Below are 18,196 nucleotides of genomic sequence, written 5' to 3'. Positions count from 1 at the left end.
TTCCTCTGGGCCTTCCGTGTGGTGGCAACCACCGCAGCTGCAAGGGAGGGAAAATGGAGCGTTTGTTCTCTGGCTGGGCTGGGGTCTGGGGGAAGCCCTGGGCGTGAAGACTGGGGTATTCTTTGATGGAGAAGCGGCCGCTCCTGGAGACCAGCAGCAAACACAGGAGCACAGCATGGAAGGTGCTGGTGTCGGCCCACACGGGTGATGGGGTCAGACTCAGGAGTCACACTCAGGAGTCACCAGGCTCAAAGGGCCCAGGCACCGCAAGTCCTGCTCAGCCCCAGACATAATGCGTTCCTGTTGCCCTCGCCCTCAGCCAGGCCCCACACAGGCCAGGGAGCACTGGCAAAGATTGGCGACCCTCGGGGGGCCAGCTTCCATACAGGCTGAAGGGCGTGAGCCACCGCACCTGGCTACCAGACACTTTAGAGTCACAGGTTAGTTTTTCTTTTTCTGTTTTTTTTTTTTTTTTTTGGCGGAGGTGGGGGGGGACTTAAACAAACAAACAAAATAAACAGGCCAGGTGCGGTGGCTCATGCCTGTAATCCCAGCACTTTAGGAGGCCTAGGTGGGTGGATCACGAGATCAGGAGGTCAAGACCAGCCTGGCCAAGATGGTAAAACCCCATCTCTACTAAAAATACAAAAATTGGCCAGGCACGGCGGCTCACGCCTGTAATCCCAGCACTTTGGGAGGCTGAGGTGAGCAGATCACCTGAGGTCAGGAGTTCGAGACCAGCCTGACCAACACGGAGAAACCCCATCTCTAGTAAAAATACAAAATTCCGGGTGTGGTGGTGCATGCCTGTAATCCCAGCTACTCAGGAGGCTGAGGCAGGAGAATCGCTTGAACCCAGGAGACAGAGGTTGCAGTGGGCCAAGATCGCGCCATTGCACTCCAGCCTGGGAACAAGAGCGAAACTCTGTCTAAAAAAATAAAAATAAATAAATAAATAAATAAAAAATTAGTTGGGCACGGTGGCAGGTGCCTGTAATCCCAGTTACTCAGGAGGCTGAGGCAGGAGAATTGCTTGAACCCAGGAGGCAGAGGTTGCAGTGAGCTGAGATTGCACCACTGCCCACCAGCCTGGGTGACAGAGCGAGACTCTGTCTCAAAAAAAAAAAAAAAAGATTTGATACATTGTAATACCTCAAATACTTATAAGTGAAGCACCCCAGTTCCCATAGAGCCGCCGCACTCAGAGGCTTCTGTAACCTGCCTGCTCCCAGCATTCTATTTAGGGTCTGATATGTCCAGAATTTGCAGGCACAGCAATTCCTTCCTGCGGCAGCAGTGCACCTTGTGGAAAGGGCCCCATGACCAGGCCATACTGCGAGCTCACACGTGATGACTGAGGCTTCTGCACACAGCAGGGCTCTGGGTGTGATACCCAGGGCACACGCGTTTGCACAGGCACAGGACACACAAGTTATCACATGCTCAGCCCCATAAGCCGTGTTTGCACAGGCACAGGACACACAAGTTATCACATGCTCAGCCCCCTAAGCCGTGCTGGACAGGAATGGCCGTTTACACCCAGGATCCTGCTGAGAACAGCAACCAACTCACCACTCTGGCATCATAAGCCTTGCCACACAGGGGCTCTGGTGGCTTTGGTGGCCTGGGCTGTGGCTCTTCTGCCAGCCACCCTCAGTGAAGATCCGGGTTCTCTGGGTGCTACTCAGCTGCTGTGTGGGGAGCTGGCCCCTGGCGTGATGAGGGCCTTTCCCAACCTGCCCTCAGTCCTTGGACAGCCAGGATCACCTGGGGCTGTCTGCACACAGGCTTCTCAGGGGAGTTCTCAGCTTGTACCCATATCTCCCCAGAATCCTGGAACCTGCTCCTTTTGCTCTCGTGACTGACTGTGTTCTCTATGCACCTTACAATAAAACCTCTTCATTTGAAAGGAAAAAAAGTCTGCATCATCTGTTTAGGAAGGGAGTTCATGTTGCAATCTTTTTTTTTTTTTTTAAATAAAAATAATCTCAGCCTGGGCAACATGGTGAGACCCCATCTCTGTAAAACATTTTTAAAAAATTAGCCGGGTATGGTGGTGCACACTTGTAGTCCCAGCTACTCAGGAGGCTGAAGGGGGAGGATCAATTGAACCTGAGAAGTCGAAGCTGTGGTGAGCCATGATTGTGCCACTGTACTCCAGCCTGGACAACAGAGTGAGATGCCATCTCAATAAATAAATAAATAAATAAATAAATAAATAAATAAATAAAGGGCTCTGAAGGTCTTATTACCGTGGTTCACTCTAAGCATTCTTGCTCTAAGGTGTGCTTCCTTACATAACTTTCATTATGTCCATTAGGTCCATAACTATAAAAATCCACAATTAAGTCATATTTTATATGCTAATTTGTCAGCCAGGCATGGTGGCTCACGCCTATAATCCCAGCACTTTGGGAAGCCAAGACGGGAGGATCACTTGAGCCTAGGAGTTTGAGACCAGCTTGGGCAACATTGTGAAACCCTATCTCTACAAAAAATACAAAAATTAGCTGGTTGTGGTGGCGTGTGCCTGTAATCCCAGCTACTCAGGAAGCTAAGGTGGGAGGATCAGCTGAGCCCAGGGAGGTCGAGGCTGCAGTGAGCCATGGTTGTGCCACTGCACTCCAGCCTGGGTGACAGAGCAAGGCCCTATCTCAAAAATAAATAAATAAATAAATAAAAATTAAAAATAGGCTGGCGCGGTGGCTCACGCCTGTAATCCCGGTGCTTTGGGAGGCCGAGGCGGGCAGATCACAAGGTCAGGAGATCGAGACCATCCTGGCTGACATGGTGAAACCCCGTCTCTACTAAAAATACAAAAAATTAGCTGGGCATGGTGATGGGCGCCTGTAGTTCCAGCTACTCAGGAGGCTGAGGCAGGAGAATGGTGTAAACCTGGGAGGCAGAGCTTCCAGTGAGCTGAGATGGCGCCACTGCACTCCAGCCTGGGTGACAGAGCAAGACTCCGTCTAAAAAATAAATAAATCAATAAAAATAAAAATAATTTGTCAATTGGCCAGGTGCGGTCCTGTAATCCTAGCACTTTGGGAGGCCGAGGTGGGCGGATCACCTGAGGTCAGGAGTTTGAGACTAGCCTGGGCAATATGGTGAAAACCTATCTCTACTAAAAATACAAAAGTTAGCCAGGTGTGGTGGCGGGCATCTGTAATCCAAGCTCCTCAGGAGGCTGAGGCAGGAGAATTGCTTAAAACTAGGAGACAAAGGTTGCAATGAGCTGAGATCACGCCACTGCACTCCAGCCTGGGTGACAGAGGGAGACTCCGTCTCAACAACAACAAAAAAAGTCAAGATAACATTTTTCTTAGGTATTCCACTAACTTAGGTATTTAGAAATAATATCCTATGGTTGGATAAATCCAGATAATTACTAGATAGAGATTGGATATTGTCAAACATTATTGTTCAAATAATTTTTCGTTTCTGCCAAGAAATCCTTTTGAGTAATTTGTGTTTGATCAAATTGCTTTTAACCAAATCATCTGTATTTTTTTCTTCTTTTACACATTACCCATATCCCTTTTTCCTGAACCCAGAATTCAATCACTTTGACCCTCTCTGCCTCTCATTCTCCCAAGCCACCCACAGGTGACATTCTTCACTTTAATTTGTCCTCTGCAGGGACCGAAAGGAAATGGGAAAAACCCAGCCAGGTAAGCAGGCAGGGAGAACAGGCTGGAGTCAGGTGTGGGGAGTCAGCCACTGAGGTCAGGAGCCCTGCAGGCAGCAAGCCACCCGGGTTTGGGAGGGATGGTTTAGAAAGTATCAACAAAGGCTGGAAACAGTGGCTCACGCCTGTAATTCCAGCACTTTGGGAGGCTGAGGCGGGCGGATCACCTGAGGTCAGGCGTTCAAGACCAGCCTGGCCAACATCGCGAAACCCCATCTCTACAAAACTACAAAAAAGTTAGCCGGGCATGATGGTGGGTGCCTGTCCTCCCAGCTACTCGGGAGGCTGAGGCAGGAGAATCACTTAAACCCAGGAGGCGGAGGTTGTAGCGCAGTGCAGTGGCCGAGATCACGCCACTAGCCTGGGCGACAGAGCAAGACTCCACCTAAAAAAAAAAAAAAAAAAAAAATCAACGATGAAATTATCGATGATGGGGTAACCCCAGGAACCTCTCTGCCTCCACCGTGAAGAAGCATCAAGCAGAACCCGGCTGTGTGCAGGGCAGTCACACACCTTCGGAAGAGCCCAGGTCTGGGCACAGCTGCCCACTCAGGCCAGAGGGAGGCCTGTCATGCCCCAAGAAGGCACTGGCTTGGAGTTTTTCTTCATTGCGAAGAATCATGATGACGAATTAGAATTAATGAGTTTGGCACGAATGAGGTTCTTCCTCCAGGACGTTGCTGGAGGGCGCTGCTATAGCTGGCATCCCGGCCTGGAGGCACTTCCCCTCTCATTCTTCTCAGAAGTAAGTCCTGGCTGAGACCTGCTCCCAGGGCAGGACTCTGGGCTTCAGGAGCATGGTCCTGAGCCGCAGGGGCATGGTGGCTGGTCTTCCCGTGGACATGTGGACACTCCAGAGCCCTGGAATTTCAGCAACGTCAGCCAACGGCCACAGGGACAACCACGGTAAAGCCAGCCTGCCGGGAGTAAAGTAACAGACTGAGCTAAAATCACCTCCAGAACTTCCTGTCTACCCGGACACCTGTCTACAGGGCCTGAGAGAGGAACTGACACTTTCTCCTCCCGCACAGCCACGTCAGGAAGGAACCTCTCCGGCAAAGGCTGCCCAGGCCCACCCTGACTCCACGCAGAGCCTGAACCCTCGGTTCCTGTGAAGCTCTGAGGGCAGGCTGGCAGCCACAACACTGGGCCGGGACCCAAGATGGGGCAGGCCAGGCCCTCCACCAAGGGCCCAGAACCTCTATGCAAATGCAGGCCATGCCTGTGTGCAGCCAGAGGCCCCTGGGAGAATGCAGTGAGGAAGGGCGGGTAGATGTGCTTGGACTGAGACAGAAAGCTCCAGGGTGGCGCTTGCCATGAGCGTGGCACGACCCTCCTCCTCTTCCTCCTCCTCCTCTTCCTCCTCCTCCTCTTCCTCCTCCTCTTCCTCCTCCTCCTCTTCCTCCTCCTCCTCCTCCTCCTCCTCTTCCTCCTCCTCCTCTTCCTCCTCCTCCTCCTTCTCATCTTTCTTTTCCTTCTCTTCCAGGCACTTCCCCTGCAGCTGCAGTAGGAGGTGTTTCCAGATGCTGGAACGTGCTCCTGGGGCAGCAGCTCCCTGCCGGCTGGAGTCTCCTGGGCTCCTCTGCTGGGCTGTGCACACAGCACTGATCTTAGGGCACAGCCGGTGGGGAGGCTACAGAGGGGAGTCTTCTTGTGGCACTGGGGGTAAAGGTCCGGTCTTCCAGCCGGGGGCTACTCCGTCCCATGTGGCCTAAGGCAGAACTTGGAATCCACGTTGACTGATTTTTGAGATGCTGTTTTGCAAACGGTAAAGGGATAGGCAAAGTTCTTGTTGTAAGCCACTCAGGTACCCTCCTGACAGAATCCTGGGGATTCCGGAGGTAAAAGCTATAAGGTTGGGAGTGGACCCTGGAGCCCACTCCCCCGACCCCTGACCCTCAATGAGTTCTTTAGAAGACTGTGCTCTGGGGCTGCCCACACAGGCGGGCACTCTAGGGCCTGGGAAGACACTGCTGTCCCGTGCATGTGGGGGACACAGGCTTTTGTCCTCAGCAGGTGTGCAGGTCAGGTGGGGACCCGGGGAAGGCAGCCGGGCTGGGTGGGAGCTTAGACAGAGACAATGACCAGGCACAAGATGCAGTTAAACAAATACACAAACCTGCTTTCCAGTGGTTTACAATGGATTCTGAACAGCCCGGGGCCCCAGAACAGCTAGATTCCTCACTCCTCTCCACTCTCAGGCCAACCTGTGGGCTCACTTTATAAAAAAGAGATTGGGCTGGTTTACTCAGCGAAGAAACACTGAAGAGACGGTCCCTAAAACCAAGGGCTTTGGATTATCCGTCTGGCCCAGGGCTTCCCACCTCCCGGCCTCTGACTTCAGTTGGGAAGAGGATGGAGGCGGGAGATGGAGGATGAGGCCCTCCTCGTCCGCTTGGCCAAGGCTGTTCTGCTCTGCGGTTTGTGGGTTTGACACTCGTGGCCTTGAAAGCAAGCCTCCCAGCCCAGCCTCCATCTTCCTGACAGTAGTGCTGCCTGTGAGTATTTGCATGGCATGGCAAAGTCACAGCTCAGCAGACACTCCTGATAACACTGTTAACAACACCATGCACAGGGGAGGGCGAGCACACTGCCCTTCCAGAGACCAGGAAGCTCCCCAAAGCCTCGGGGTGATTGACCTGCCCCTGCCACGCCCCTAATAGCTCCATCTTCTCACTCCACCTTCCTGCCTCTTTCTGAGTCTTGGTTCCAGGTGCCTGCCTGCCGTGGGTGAGTGAAGCCACCAGTACACACCCAGTCACGTTAGAACTGCCCAGTTCCATACCAGGCCAGTGTAAACCAAAAATAAAACCCAAAGTCCCCAGCCAACTGAAGTGACCCCCGCTTGGCCATGTCCACCCCAGAGAAGCCTGAAAAACCTCCTCCTGGGTGGTCACACAGGCCTCGTTATGTCACCGAGCAGCTCAGCTTCGAACTGTGTTTTAACACGGCCTTTCTTTCCTCCTTTGTCCCCAGTCTCAAGACGTGGCTTTGAGCAAACTACAGATGTGCTTCCTTTCATCTTGAAATCCAGCCTGGGAGTGAGCTGTGAGCCCACTGCCTTCCCTCTCCCACCTGCAGCTCCCGGGCCCTGTGCACATTTGTTTATCTGGATGCTTGCTAAGTGCACCCCATGCTCACCTATCTGGCCATCTATTTCCTAGAAGCTTTGGGGGCCAGATCCTGGCACGAACCAGGCATCTCCAGAATTTGCTCCCCAGCAGGCGGGTTACTTCAAGGCCGGAGCTCACTCCTGGCTAAAGACTCAGTGCAAGATTGACTGTGATTGATTTGTAATCTGGGGGTGACCCGCGATGGCGCAGTCCCTTCACCAGATGTGTTTGTGGTGGAAGTTATCCGAGTGACACGGCACCAAAACCTGTAATCGGTGGCAAATCCGTACAGGTCTGCGGCAACCGCAATTCTCGCCTCCTCAGAAGAAAGAATTTGACTGAGGGGATGTGATCGGTGGCAAATCCGTACAGGTCTGCGGTAACCGCAATTCTCGCCTCCTCAGAAGAAAGAATTTGACTGAGGGGATGTGATCGGTGGCAAATCCGTACAGGTCTGCGGTAACCGCAATTCTCGCCTCCTCAGAAGAAAGAATTTGACTGAGGGGATGTGATCGGTGGCAAATCCGTACAGGTCGGCGGCAACCACAATTCTCCCCACCTCAGAAGAAAGAATTTGACCGAGGGGCAGAAGGCAGAAGAAGAGACCGAGACAAGTTTTAGAGCAGGAGTGACATTTATTAAAAAGCTTTAGAGCAGGAATGGAAGGAAGGAAAGGACGCTTGGAAGGGGGCCAAGCAGGTGACTTGAAGGACAGGTGTGTGGTTTAAACTTCGACTTGGGGTTTTCTATGTTGGCACGCTTCCGGGGTCTGGCCTGCCTTCTCCCCTGAATCTTCCCTTGGGGTGGGCTGTCGACATGTGCAGCGGCTGCCAGCACTCGGGTGGAGCACGCGCTGTGTGTTTACTGGAGTTGCGCACCTGCTCACCTGAGGCGTTGTTCCCTTACCTGTCAAATGTCCCTAGGAGGCCATAGACCAGTCACACTCCACAATTTTGCCTTTTAATACACATGCTTGAGCCCACTCACCCAATGCCTGAGGTCTTACGGGGAAGGATTTTTCTGTCTGTTGGGAGACTGCCTTTCCCCGGCGTTGGCTGCGACCAATTATTATTGTAGAGAGACAGTTAACAGCCACCCGACCAACACTGATGGTCGCCTGACATTCCTGGTTGGGAGGGCCCTCTCCTGCCCTGCTCATGTCTGACCAGCTGCCTACTGTAACAGATGGAACAATAACTCAAGAGAAGCCATCAGAGCAGGTCACCTGGCACCTCCTAGCCCCTGCCTCTCCTACATTCCAGACCCCCTCTATACGTCCCTCTACAAATTGAAGAGTGGCCATTTTTGGAAAGGATTCCAGCCAATCTCCCCCTTGCTAGCATGAGAATAAAGCTCACGCTCTTTCTTTTTTCTTTCTTTTCTTTTTTTTTTTTTTTTGAGGCAGAGTCTCGTTCTGTCACCCTGGCTGGAGTGTAGTGGCGCCATCTCAGCTCACTGCAAGCTCCGCCTCCCGGGTTCACACCATTCTCCTGCCTCAGCCTCCCGAGTAGCTGGGACTACAGGTGCCCGCCACCACGCCCAGCTAATTTTTTGTATTTTTAGTAGAGACAGCGCTTCACCATGTTAGCCAGGATGGTCTCCATCTCCTGACATCGTGATCCACCCGCCTCGGCCTCCCATAGTGCTGGGATTACAGGTGTGAGCCACTGCGCCCGGCAGCTCACTCTCTTTCAATCACACCCCACTCTTGTCATCGTGGCTTCTTTTTAAGCGGTGAGCAGCCGGACCTTTGCTGGTTACAGCCGCAACCCTCCCTTTCAGAGTTGAGGCACAGCTGGCCAGCCCTGACATTAAAATCAGGATCCTAAGACGGATGGAACACACTCTGTGTGGCAATAAGACACCAAATTCCAGCCTGACTCTGGTATAGCATCACATGACGGATAGCAGACTCTGAAGGAAATGAGAATATTTTGCCTTAAAATATATTTCTTTGACATATTTTGAAATGGCCCCACAGAACCATCCTTTCTCAGAGAAACTAGCACCTGTAGAGAATCTCCATGAATGCAGCCAGGACTTCCCCTTCCAGTACTTTCCAGACCTAGGAGAGATTAACTGAGAGCCTGACACCTTTAAGAGACATTTGCCATCTATTCTCTCTGAGGGCTGCAATCTACAAGGCTTCATCTGCAAACCAAGGGCCTCTGCCCCCACACCCCTCATCTTAATTCCAGCCTTCCTTCCAGCCGACTTCACCTCTGTAGACAAAGCTTCACGCTTTCAATCACCCGTCAACTAAACAATCGCGGAACCAGCCGGTGCAGTGGCTCACGCCTGTAATCCTAACATTTTGGGAGGCCGAGACGGGCAGATCACTTGAGGTCAGGAGATCAAGACCAGCCTGGCCAACACGGTGAAACCCCGTCTCTACTAAAAATACAAAAATTCACCAGGCGTGGTGGCGGGCGCCTGTAATCCCAGCTACTTGGGAGGCTGAGGCACGAGAATCACTTGAACCCAGGAGGCAGAGGTTGCAGTGAGCCGAGATCACACCACTGCACTCCAGCCTGGGCGACAGAGTGAGACACAGTCTCAAAAAAAAAAAAAAAAAGAAAGAAAAGAATCGTGGAACCTACCTATGACCTGTAAACCCTGCTCCAAGATCTCCTGCCTTTCAGGCCAAATCAGTGTGCTTCTTCCACATTCTGATTTATGTCTTGTCCTTTAACTTGTGTCTTCCTAAAATGAGTAAAACCCAGCTGTAACCCGGCCGCCTCGGGGCCACTCGCTCAGGCTGTAACCCGGCTGCCTCGGGGCCACTCACTCAAGGCTTCCTGGGTTTGTGTTTTCTCTGGGCCACAAAATAAACCTCTGTAAAATATTCTAGAGTCTGTTTTTTCCCATTAACAGCAGTTACGGAAGGGTTGTGTTACCACAAAGGGATCCCAATCCAGACCCCAAGACGGTACTTGGACTTCCTTCCAGAAAGAATTTGGGACGATTCTATGAAGTGAAAGCAAGTTTATTTAAGAAAGTAAAGGAATTTAAAAAATGGCCACTCCATAGGCAGAGCAGAAGTATGGGCTGCTGGTTGGCTATTTTTATGGTTATTTATTGATTATATGCTACACAAGGGGTAAATTATTCATGAGCTTTCCAGGAAAGGGATGGACAATTCCTGAAACTGAGGGTTCCTCCTTTATTTATTTTTTATTTATTTATTTTTTGAGACAGGTCTCACTTTGTCACCCAGGCTGGAGTGCAGCGGTGTGATCTCGGCTCATTGCAACCTCCGAATCCTGAGTTCAAAAGATTCTCATGTCTCAGCCTCCCGACTAGCTGGGATTACAGATGTGCACCACCACACCTGGTTAATTTTTGTATTTTTAGTAGAGATGGGGTTTTGCCATGTTGACCAGGCTAGTCTCAAACTCCTGGCCTCAAGTGACCTGCCCATTTCAGCCTCCTAAAGTGCTGGGATTACAGGCATAAGCCACTGCATCTGGCCATCCTCCCCTTTTTAGACAATATAGGGTAACTTCCTGATGTTGCCAAGGCATTTGTAAACTGTCGTGGTGCTGGTGAGAGCGTCTCTTAGCATGCTAATACATTATAATCAGTGTATAAAGAGCAGCCACACGATGAAACCCTGTCTCTACTAAAATACAAAAAATTAGCCAGGCATGGAGGCGTGTGCCTGTAATCCCAGCTGCTCAGGAGGCTGAGGCAGGAGAATTGCTAGAACCCAGGAGGCGGAGGTTGCAGTGAGCTGATATCGCGCCACTGCACTCCAGCCTGGGTGACAGAACGAGACTAGGTCTCAAAATAAAAAAAAAAAAAAGGCTGGGCGTGGTGACTCACGCCTGTAATCCTAGCACTTTGGGAGGCCAAGGCGGGCAGATCACGAGGTCAGGAGATCGAGACCATCCTGGCTAACACGGTGAAACCCCATCTCTACTAAAAATACAAAAAATTAGCCAGGCGTGGTGGCGGGCTCCTGTAGTCCCAGCTACTCGGGAGGCTGAAGCAGGAGAATGGCGTGAACCCGGGAGGCGGAGCTTGGAGTGAGCCAAGATCACGCCACTGCACTCCAGCCTGGGCGACAGAGTGAGACTCTGTGTCAACGAAAAAAAAAAAAAAGAGCAGTGAGGACGACCAGAGGTCACTTTTGTCACCATCTTGGTTTTGGTGGGTTTTACCCCAGCTTCTTTACCACAACCTGCTTTATTAGCGAGATCTTTGTGGCCCATACCTTGTGCCGACCTCCTGTCTCAACCTGTGACTTAGACCCTGGGAATACAGCCCAGTAGGTCTCAGCCTCATTCTACCCAGTGCCTATTTAAGATGGAGTCACTCTGGTTCAAATACCTCTGACAGTGAGGTGGGACCCAGGTACGTCTAACATGCAGCCAGCTTATACTCACTCAGAAGAACCATTGTGCTGTGCAAATGGCAGGCCAAAGGAAGTGACCAACAGTGACCTCACGGGAGCGGGCTTATGGTGACAGACAGGGTCCCACCCTGATTTTACTGAAAGGAGCCAGAGGCCCAGGGGGATGGGATGGTCTGGCCAGGGGTTGTGATCCATGGCAATAGCCACGTTGGCCACGACCAGAATGGGTGAGGGGAGACAATCTGGGAAGTCAGGGAGGAAAACGCGGGGTGTGCTCACCCCTGGGGCCAACGCTGCACTTACTGGAGCATGAGGGTCTTCCCCAGGCCTCACCTTGGTCCAGCCCTGCCCAGGGCCGCAGGTGTGGAAACCATTACTAAATATTCAAGAGTTTCGCAGCTAGTTGAGAACTAGCTGGAAGCTTACAAATGGCCACAGCAGGAGTATGGAGCATTTACACGACAGCAACTGTGAACTCTAAAATCAGGGCTGCGCTTGGGGTGTGTTTTGTTTGGCGCACCTCCTTAGCCGCACCCACCACTGTTTGCTCTCCCATGGCCAGCCCTGAGCCCACGACCTTCTCCAAATTATTTATTTATTTATTTATTGAGACGAAGTCTCGCTCTGTCGCCCAGGCTGGAGTGCAGTGGCGCGATCTCGGCTCACTGCAACTTCCGCCTCATGGGTTCAAGTAATTCATCTGCCTCAGCCTCCCGAGTAGCTGGGACTACAGATGCGTGCCACCATGCCCAGCTAATTTTTGTATTTTTGGTGGAGACGGGATTTCACTATGTTGGCCAGGCTGGTCTTGAATTCCTGACCTCAGGTGATCCGCCTGCCTTGGCCTCCCAAAGTGCTGGGATTAGAGGTGTCAGCCCCCAGGCCCAGCCCAAATTATTTATTTATCTGGATCTTTGCATTTCCTGTTGCAAAGTTCCACGCTGACAAATGCTGTTTTGTCTAAAAAATCCTCAGGACAAATTGGCCAAGGGCATTTTCCTTAAATAACAATCCTTTATGTGGGGCCCATGGTTTATTTGCAAAATCCATGAATGAATTGTCAGTGTCTTTCTTAGTGACTGTTGGATGACTGTTTTCCAAAGGCCCCAGCCTGGACACAGACCCCCGTGTCAGCCTCAGCTTTCCCGAGCAGCTGGCCTCACTCCCGGGCTGTCCCCAGGGAAGCCCCCAGAGAGGTGTGTTATATTTTCAAGAAAAGGCCCTCAGCTCCTGAACATGTAACTTTTGTGAATTCAATGACAGTGACTCCTTTTGATAAAGGGAATTTCCATTCGTTTGTTTTAAAAAAAATTTTTTTAACGGTCTCTATTTTTAACACTCTCAGCTGAAGCCCCAAAGTTGGCTTCATGAGGCCCAGGGTCCAGGACGTCTCCTTTCCCATGAAACTGTTCTGCTGAAGCACCTGGGGGGTCGGGGGCTTTGTATTCATTCATTCATCCCACATTGACTCACTCATTCATTCATCCCATAGTCACCCATTCATTAATCACACATTCACTCACTCATTCATTCATCCCACATTCACTCATTCATTCATCCCACCTTCACTCACTCATTCATCCCACATTCACTCACTCATTCATCCCAAAGTCACACATTCATTCATTCATCCCACATTCACTCACTCATTCTTCCCACATTCACCCATTCATTCATCTCACATTCACTAATTCCTTCAACACACATTCACTCACTCATTCATTCATCACACATTCAGTCACTCGTTCATTCAGCTCACATTCACTCACTCATTAATTCATCCCACATTCACTCACTCATTTATCCCACATTCACTCATTCATTCGTCCCACATTCACTCACCCATTCATCTCAGTCACTCATTCATTCATCGCACATTCACTCACTCATCTAAAATTCACTCATTCATTCATTCATCCCACATTCACGCACCCATTCATCCCACATTCACCCACTCATTCATTCATCTCACATTCACTCATTCATCCATCCCACATTCACTCACTCACTCTTTCGGCCCACATTCACTCACTCATTCTTCCACACTCACTCACTCACTCATTCATCCCACATTCACTCACTCATTCGTCCCACATTCACTCAGCCCACATTCACTTACTCACACATTCATCACACATTCACTCACTCATTCGTCCCACATTCACTCAGCCCACATTCACTCACTCACACATTCATCACACATTCACTAGCTCATTCATTCATCCCATATTCAGTCACTCTTCACTCATCCCACGTTCATTCACAGGCATCCTTCCATTCATTCCACATTCATCTGTCCCTGACAGATGTCACGTGTCAGGTGGTGGGACCTGTTCCAGGAATTGGAGACAGAGGGCAAGCCATGCAGAAGGCAGGTAAACCAGACAGTGTTGGAGTGACCTGGGCTCTGGGAGAGAATCAAACCGGGGACTTATCAAACTGTGAGTGTTAGGGAGGCTTCTGAGGAGGTGATATTTGTCAAACCTATGACCTTGTGTCCTGTATCCTTCCATCCATTCATCCATCCCTCCCTCCCTCCTTCCCTTCATCTATCCATCCATCCCTCCATCCATCCATCCATCCCTCCATCTCTCTATCCATCCATCCTTCCCTCCTGTCCATCCATCCCTCCCTCCTGTCCATCCATCCCTCCCTCCCTCCCTCCATCCATCCCTCCCTCCTTCCCATCCACTCCCCATCCCTCCCTCCCTCCCTCCCTCCCTCTCTCCATTCATCCATCCCTCCATCCATTCCTCCCTCCATCCTTCCATCCATCCCTCCTTCCCTCCATCCTTCCATCCCTCCTTCCCTCCATCCTTCCATCCCTCCATCCATTCCTCCCTCCATCCATCCATCCATCCCTCCCTCCCTCCATCCTTCCCTCCCTCCCTCCATCCTTCCCTCCCATCCATCCCTCCCTCACTCCCTACCTCCATCCATCCATCCCTCCATCCATCCATCCATCTGTTCCTCCCTCCCTCCATCCTTCTATCCCTCCATCCTTCCCTCCCATCCATCCCTACCTCCACCCCTCCATCCGTCCCTCCCTCCATCCTTCCCTCCCATCCATCCTTCCTTCCCTCTTGTCCATCCCTCCCTCCCTCCATTCATCCATTCCTCCCTCCCTTCATCCATCCATCCCTCCTCCTTCCATCCTTCCATCTATCCATCCCTCCCACCCACCCATCCCTCCCTCCCCTCCATCCCCTCCCTCCCTCCATCATCCTTCCCTCCATCCCTCCATCCCTCCATTCCTGTATCCCTCCCTCCGTCCCTCCATTCATCCATCCAGCCAGTCAATCATCCATCCTTTTGTTTGCTCCTGTCCTGGGTGCCGGGAATGTGTGGCCTGCAGTGTTAACACCCCCTGCTGTGGCACCATGCCTAGCTGGAGAGACAGACACAAGTAAGTCACCAGTCATCTCCCCAAGGGGTGGGCCTGGGGCTGACAGAGAAACCCAGAATGTTCTTCCACAGTGGGTGGGGGGATGCCAGCTGAGCAGGGGACTCGAGAGAGAGGTTGGAGGAGCAGGGACTGTCCATGCAGAAATCTTACCCATGGTGGGTAGGAACTTCCAAAGGTGAAGGACAGTGGGCTTTTCTTCAGGTTGATGGATTACTTTTTAAAATCATAACATAAGTCAGGCATGGTGGCTCATGCCTGTAGTCCCAGCTACTCAGGAGGCAGAGGCAGGAGGATCACTTGAGCCCAGGAGTTTGAGACCAGCCTGAGCAATATAGCAAGACCTGTCTTTAAAATAAAATAAAATAAAATAAAATAATAACATCAAGTTGCCCCTCGGTATCCTCTGAGGATTAGTCCCGGGACCCCTGCGGATACTGAAGTCCCCAGAATAAAATGGCGCAGTGTCTGCCTAGCATCCTGCAAACCATTGCTGGATCACTTATCAGACTCAACACAACGCAATGCTCTGTCAATAGCTATACTGTATTTTTTATTTGTGTTCTTTTTTATTGCTGTATTGTTCTTTTTTTTTTCGTTTTTCTTTTTCAAATATTTTGCATCTGGGTTGGTTGCCTCCAGGGATGTGGAACCCTCTGGTCTGGAGGGACAGCTGGTCTCTCAATTGGTGAAAATGTTCCCTTAACCTGGAGAATGCTTTTGCCACTTTTGCTCGGTCTGCTCCTGGATCTGGTCTGTGTCATTTTGCCCGGATCCTGGGCCCACTCCCAAGGAGGGCTCCCCCAGCTGCAGGGATGAGGGCCTGTGCTGTGTGGGCGCATGGCTCATCTGCCAGTGACCCACGATTGTTCCCTGGGGCTCTGCCACCCCCAGCTGACTCCTCTACACAGGCTGCTGATGCCTTGGGCAGGCCGTGTCGGTGGGGTGTGTCCCAGAAAGGCATTGTGTGGGGTGCTGGTATCGCCAGGGGCCTGGGGTCTCGGGTCCCCTCTGTGACTTTCATGAGCAGAATGGAGGTACCCAGTTTCTCCTCATGTCACACCCCACTGTCAGGAAGGGACAGGGTCTCAGGTTCCTAGTGTTCCCAGGACCTGCCTGCCGGAGGGCTGCAGCTGAACTGCTGTTAATGTGGGTGGCTCTGAGTCAATGGCCCATTTTTCTGTGCAGTGTGTCGGGGGCAGTCTGAGCCTCTCACTCAGGTTGAACAGGAGCTTGGGGAACCCTCTTCCAGACCCTGAAGGGGTCCTGCTCTGTGTCCTGACCAACACTCATAGGGTCTGCTCTGTGGTCCTGACCTCACTCAGGCCCCGCTCTATAGCAAAGAAACAAGCTAGACCTTTCTTCTCTGATGTGGAAACGGGAAAAAACAAGTTTTAGAATAACATGCCCAGAATGACCCCACTAGGAACAATCGACTGTAGGACTGGGAGGATTTGAACATGTGCAAGCAAAAGGAGGCACCAGAGGGCTGTTTAGATGGATAACTGTGCAGGTGGACATTCATGCAGGTGGGCTTTTGTACAGGTGGGCATCCGTGCAGGTGGGCATCTGTGCAGGTGGGTATTCGTGCATGTGGACACAGGTGGGCATTCACGCAGGTGGACATCCATGCAGTGGACATCTGTGTAGGTGGATATTTTTGCAGGTGGGCATTTGTGTAGGTGGGCATCTGTGCAGGTGGGCTTTCAGGCAAGTGGTTATTCATGCAGGTAGGCATCTGTGCAGGTGGATATCAGTGCAGATGGGCATTTGTGCATGTGGACATCTGTATAGGTGGACATTGGTACAAGTGGGCACTCATGCAGGTGGGCATTTGTGCTTTTGGACATCTATGCAGATGGGCATTTGTGCAGGTGGACATCCATTGGCTGTCACCCTTATACCCACCATCCCCATCCTGAGGATCCAGGGCCTCCTTCCTTGCAATATGTCCCCCACTGTCACCTCAACAGGTAAGGCAGGTCCTTACCACCCGCCTCTGCCTGCCCTCCAGGTCAGCCTCCCAAGGTTGGGCCTTCTTCTTGCCTCACTCACTTGCTTTCCAGCAATATGGCTATGTTATGGGCCCACATCCAAAATCCACACAGCCCACACCACCTGCAGGACAAGGGCAGCCAGTCAAGCTTGTACAGTCAGTCAGGGCTCACTGCTCCCTCCCTGGCCCTCCCTTGCCCTCTGAGAGGCCCTTTTCTTACCCAGCCAGGTGTCCATCCACCTGCCCTGGGGTCCCCTCCCCTCCTGTACCCTTGCAGCTCCCATGAGCCTCAGCCCCCTCCAAGCCCGTCTCCCCAGCAAAACCTTCCCTGAGACTCTAGCCCTTCCCTTTCCGCTGTGATAGGATCTTACCACATCTGCAGAAGATTTAGTGTCTCCCGGCCCTGAGGCCCCGATGAATCACCCAGGCCTGGGTTCTTCCTGGGGACGGAAGACAGTGACGGAGGCCGCGGGGCCCGCTTCCCTGTGAACACGCACATTCACATCCTCCTCCTTGGTAGCTCCTTCCAACCACAACAAATGTGCAGGCCCAGAAGGACAGGCAGGATGATGATGTGGGGGCAGGGAGGGCTGAGAGCAGCTGCCCCCAGGGAGGGAGAGGGCCAGAGAGAGTGACCGGAGGGACACAGACATGGACACGTCCCCACCGTCGCCGGGGCTGGAAAGGAACAACCCAAAATGTCTCTGGACTTTGTCAAGTGTCCCCTGGGGTTTAAAATGGCCTGGGGTGAGAAGCTCTGGTCCAGGCAAAGTTGTGTCCCTGGACAATGACTGTGTCCATCGCACCCCCCGCCCGGGGTCTGAGTCATCCCGTCGTGCCACGGTGGTTGCTCTTCTGCATGTGGACCAGAGACACCTGTTTTCCCTGATGCCCAAGACAGTGTTGGGGATGAACAAATGAAGGAACAAACGCTGCAGAGGGGAGGCCTCCCTCAGCCTGGGGCTGCTTGCCCACCTTCCCCGTGTGTCCTCCTGCCCCCAGCCCTGGAGGGAGCCCACGGTCTCACTTCGGAAAACCCCTCCAGAAAGCCCGGGACAGAGCAGGTGTGTGGTTCAGCTCCAGGAGGAAACCGGAAGCGGCCATGAACCCACGCCTGGGCAGCCACCTGGAAACGCGGTCACATGTGACCACTTCACAGACTCGGGGGTGCTGGGCTCTGAGCAGAAGCGGCCGGGTGGTCCTCCCGGGTGCCTCAGGGGCCCGGGGAGCAGGGGTCAGGGCGAGTGGCTGCTCCCTGGCCTCAGGTGACCTGGGTGCCCGGTGAGTGAGGCATGGCAGGCGATACCGGACCCCACCCACCGCGTACACCTGTGGAATAGCGATTGCGATGATTGGGCTGGGAGCTGGCAGGTGGGTGTGGGGGGTGGAAGGAGCTGGTGTGAGAGCAAGTAGGGCAAGCGGGGGGCTGGGAACTGGTTTGGGAATGACCGCAGCCTGGTCAGCAGGACCCACAGGGCCTGGACAGGGGCTGGAGCTGACCGCTGGCTGACCGGCTTCGCTGCAGCCACGTTCCTGCAGGGGACACAGACCCACCCATATTAGAAAAGTGACCCCTGCACCCCCAGTCAGCCTCCCGGAACGGCCGTCACCACTGTTTCCTGATTCGCTGGTGCACGTC

This window comes from Pongo pygmaeus, chromosome 22 (genome assembly GCF_028885625.2).
Source record: "Pongo pygmaeus isolate AG05252 chromosome 22, NHGRI_mPonPyg2-v2.0_pri, whole genome shotgun sequence".
Lineage (NCBI taxonomy): Eukaryota > Metazoa > Chordata > Mammalia > Primates > Hominidae > Pongo > Pongo pygmaeus.
Note: the sequence above shows the minus strand (reverse complement) of the source record.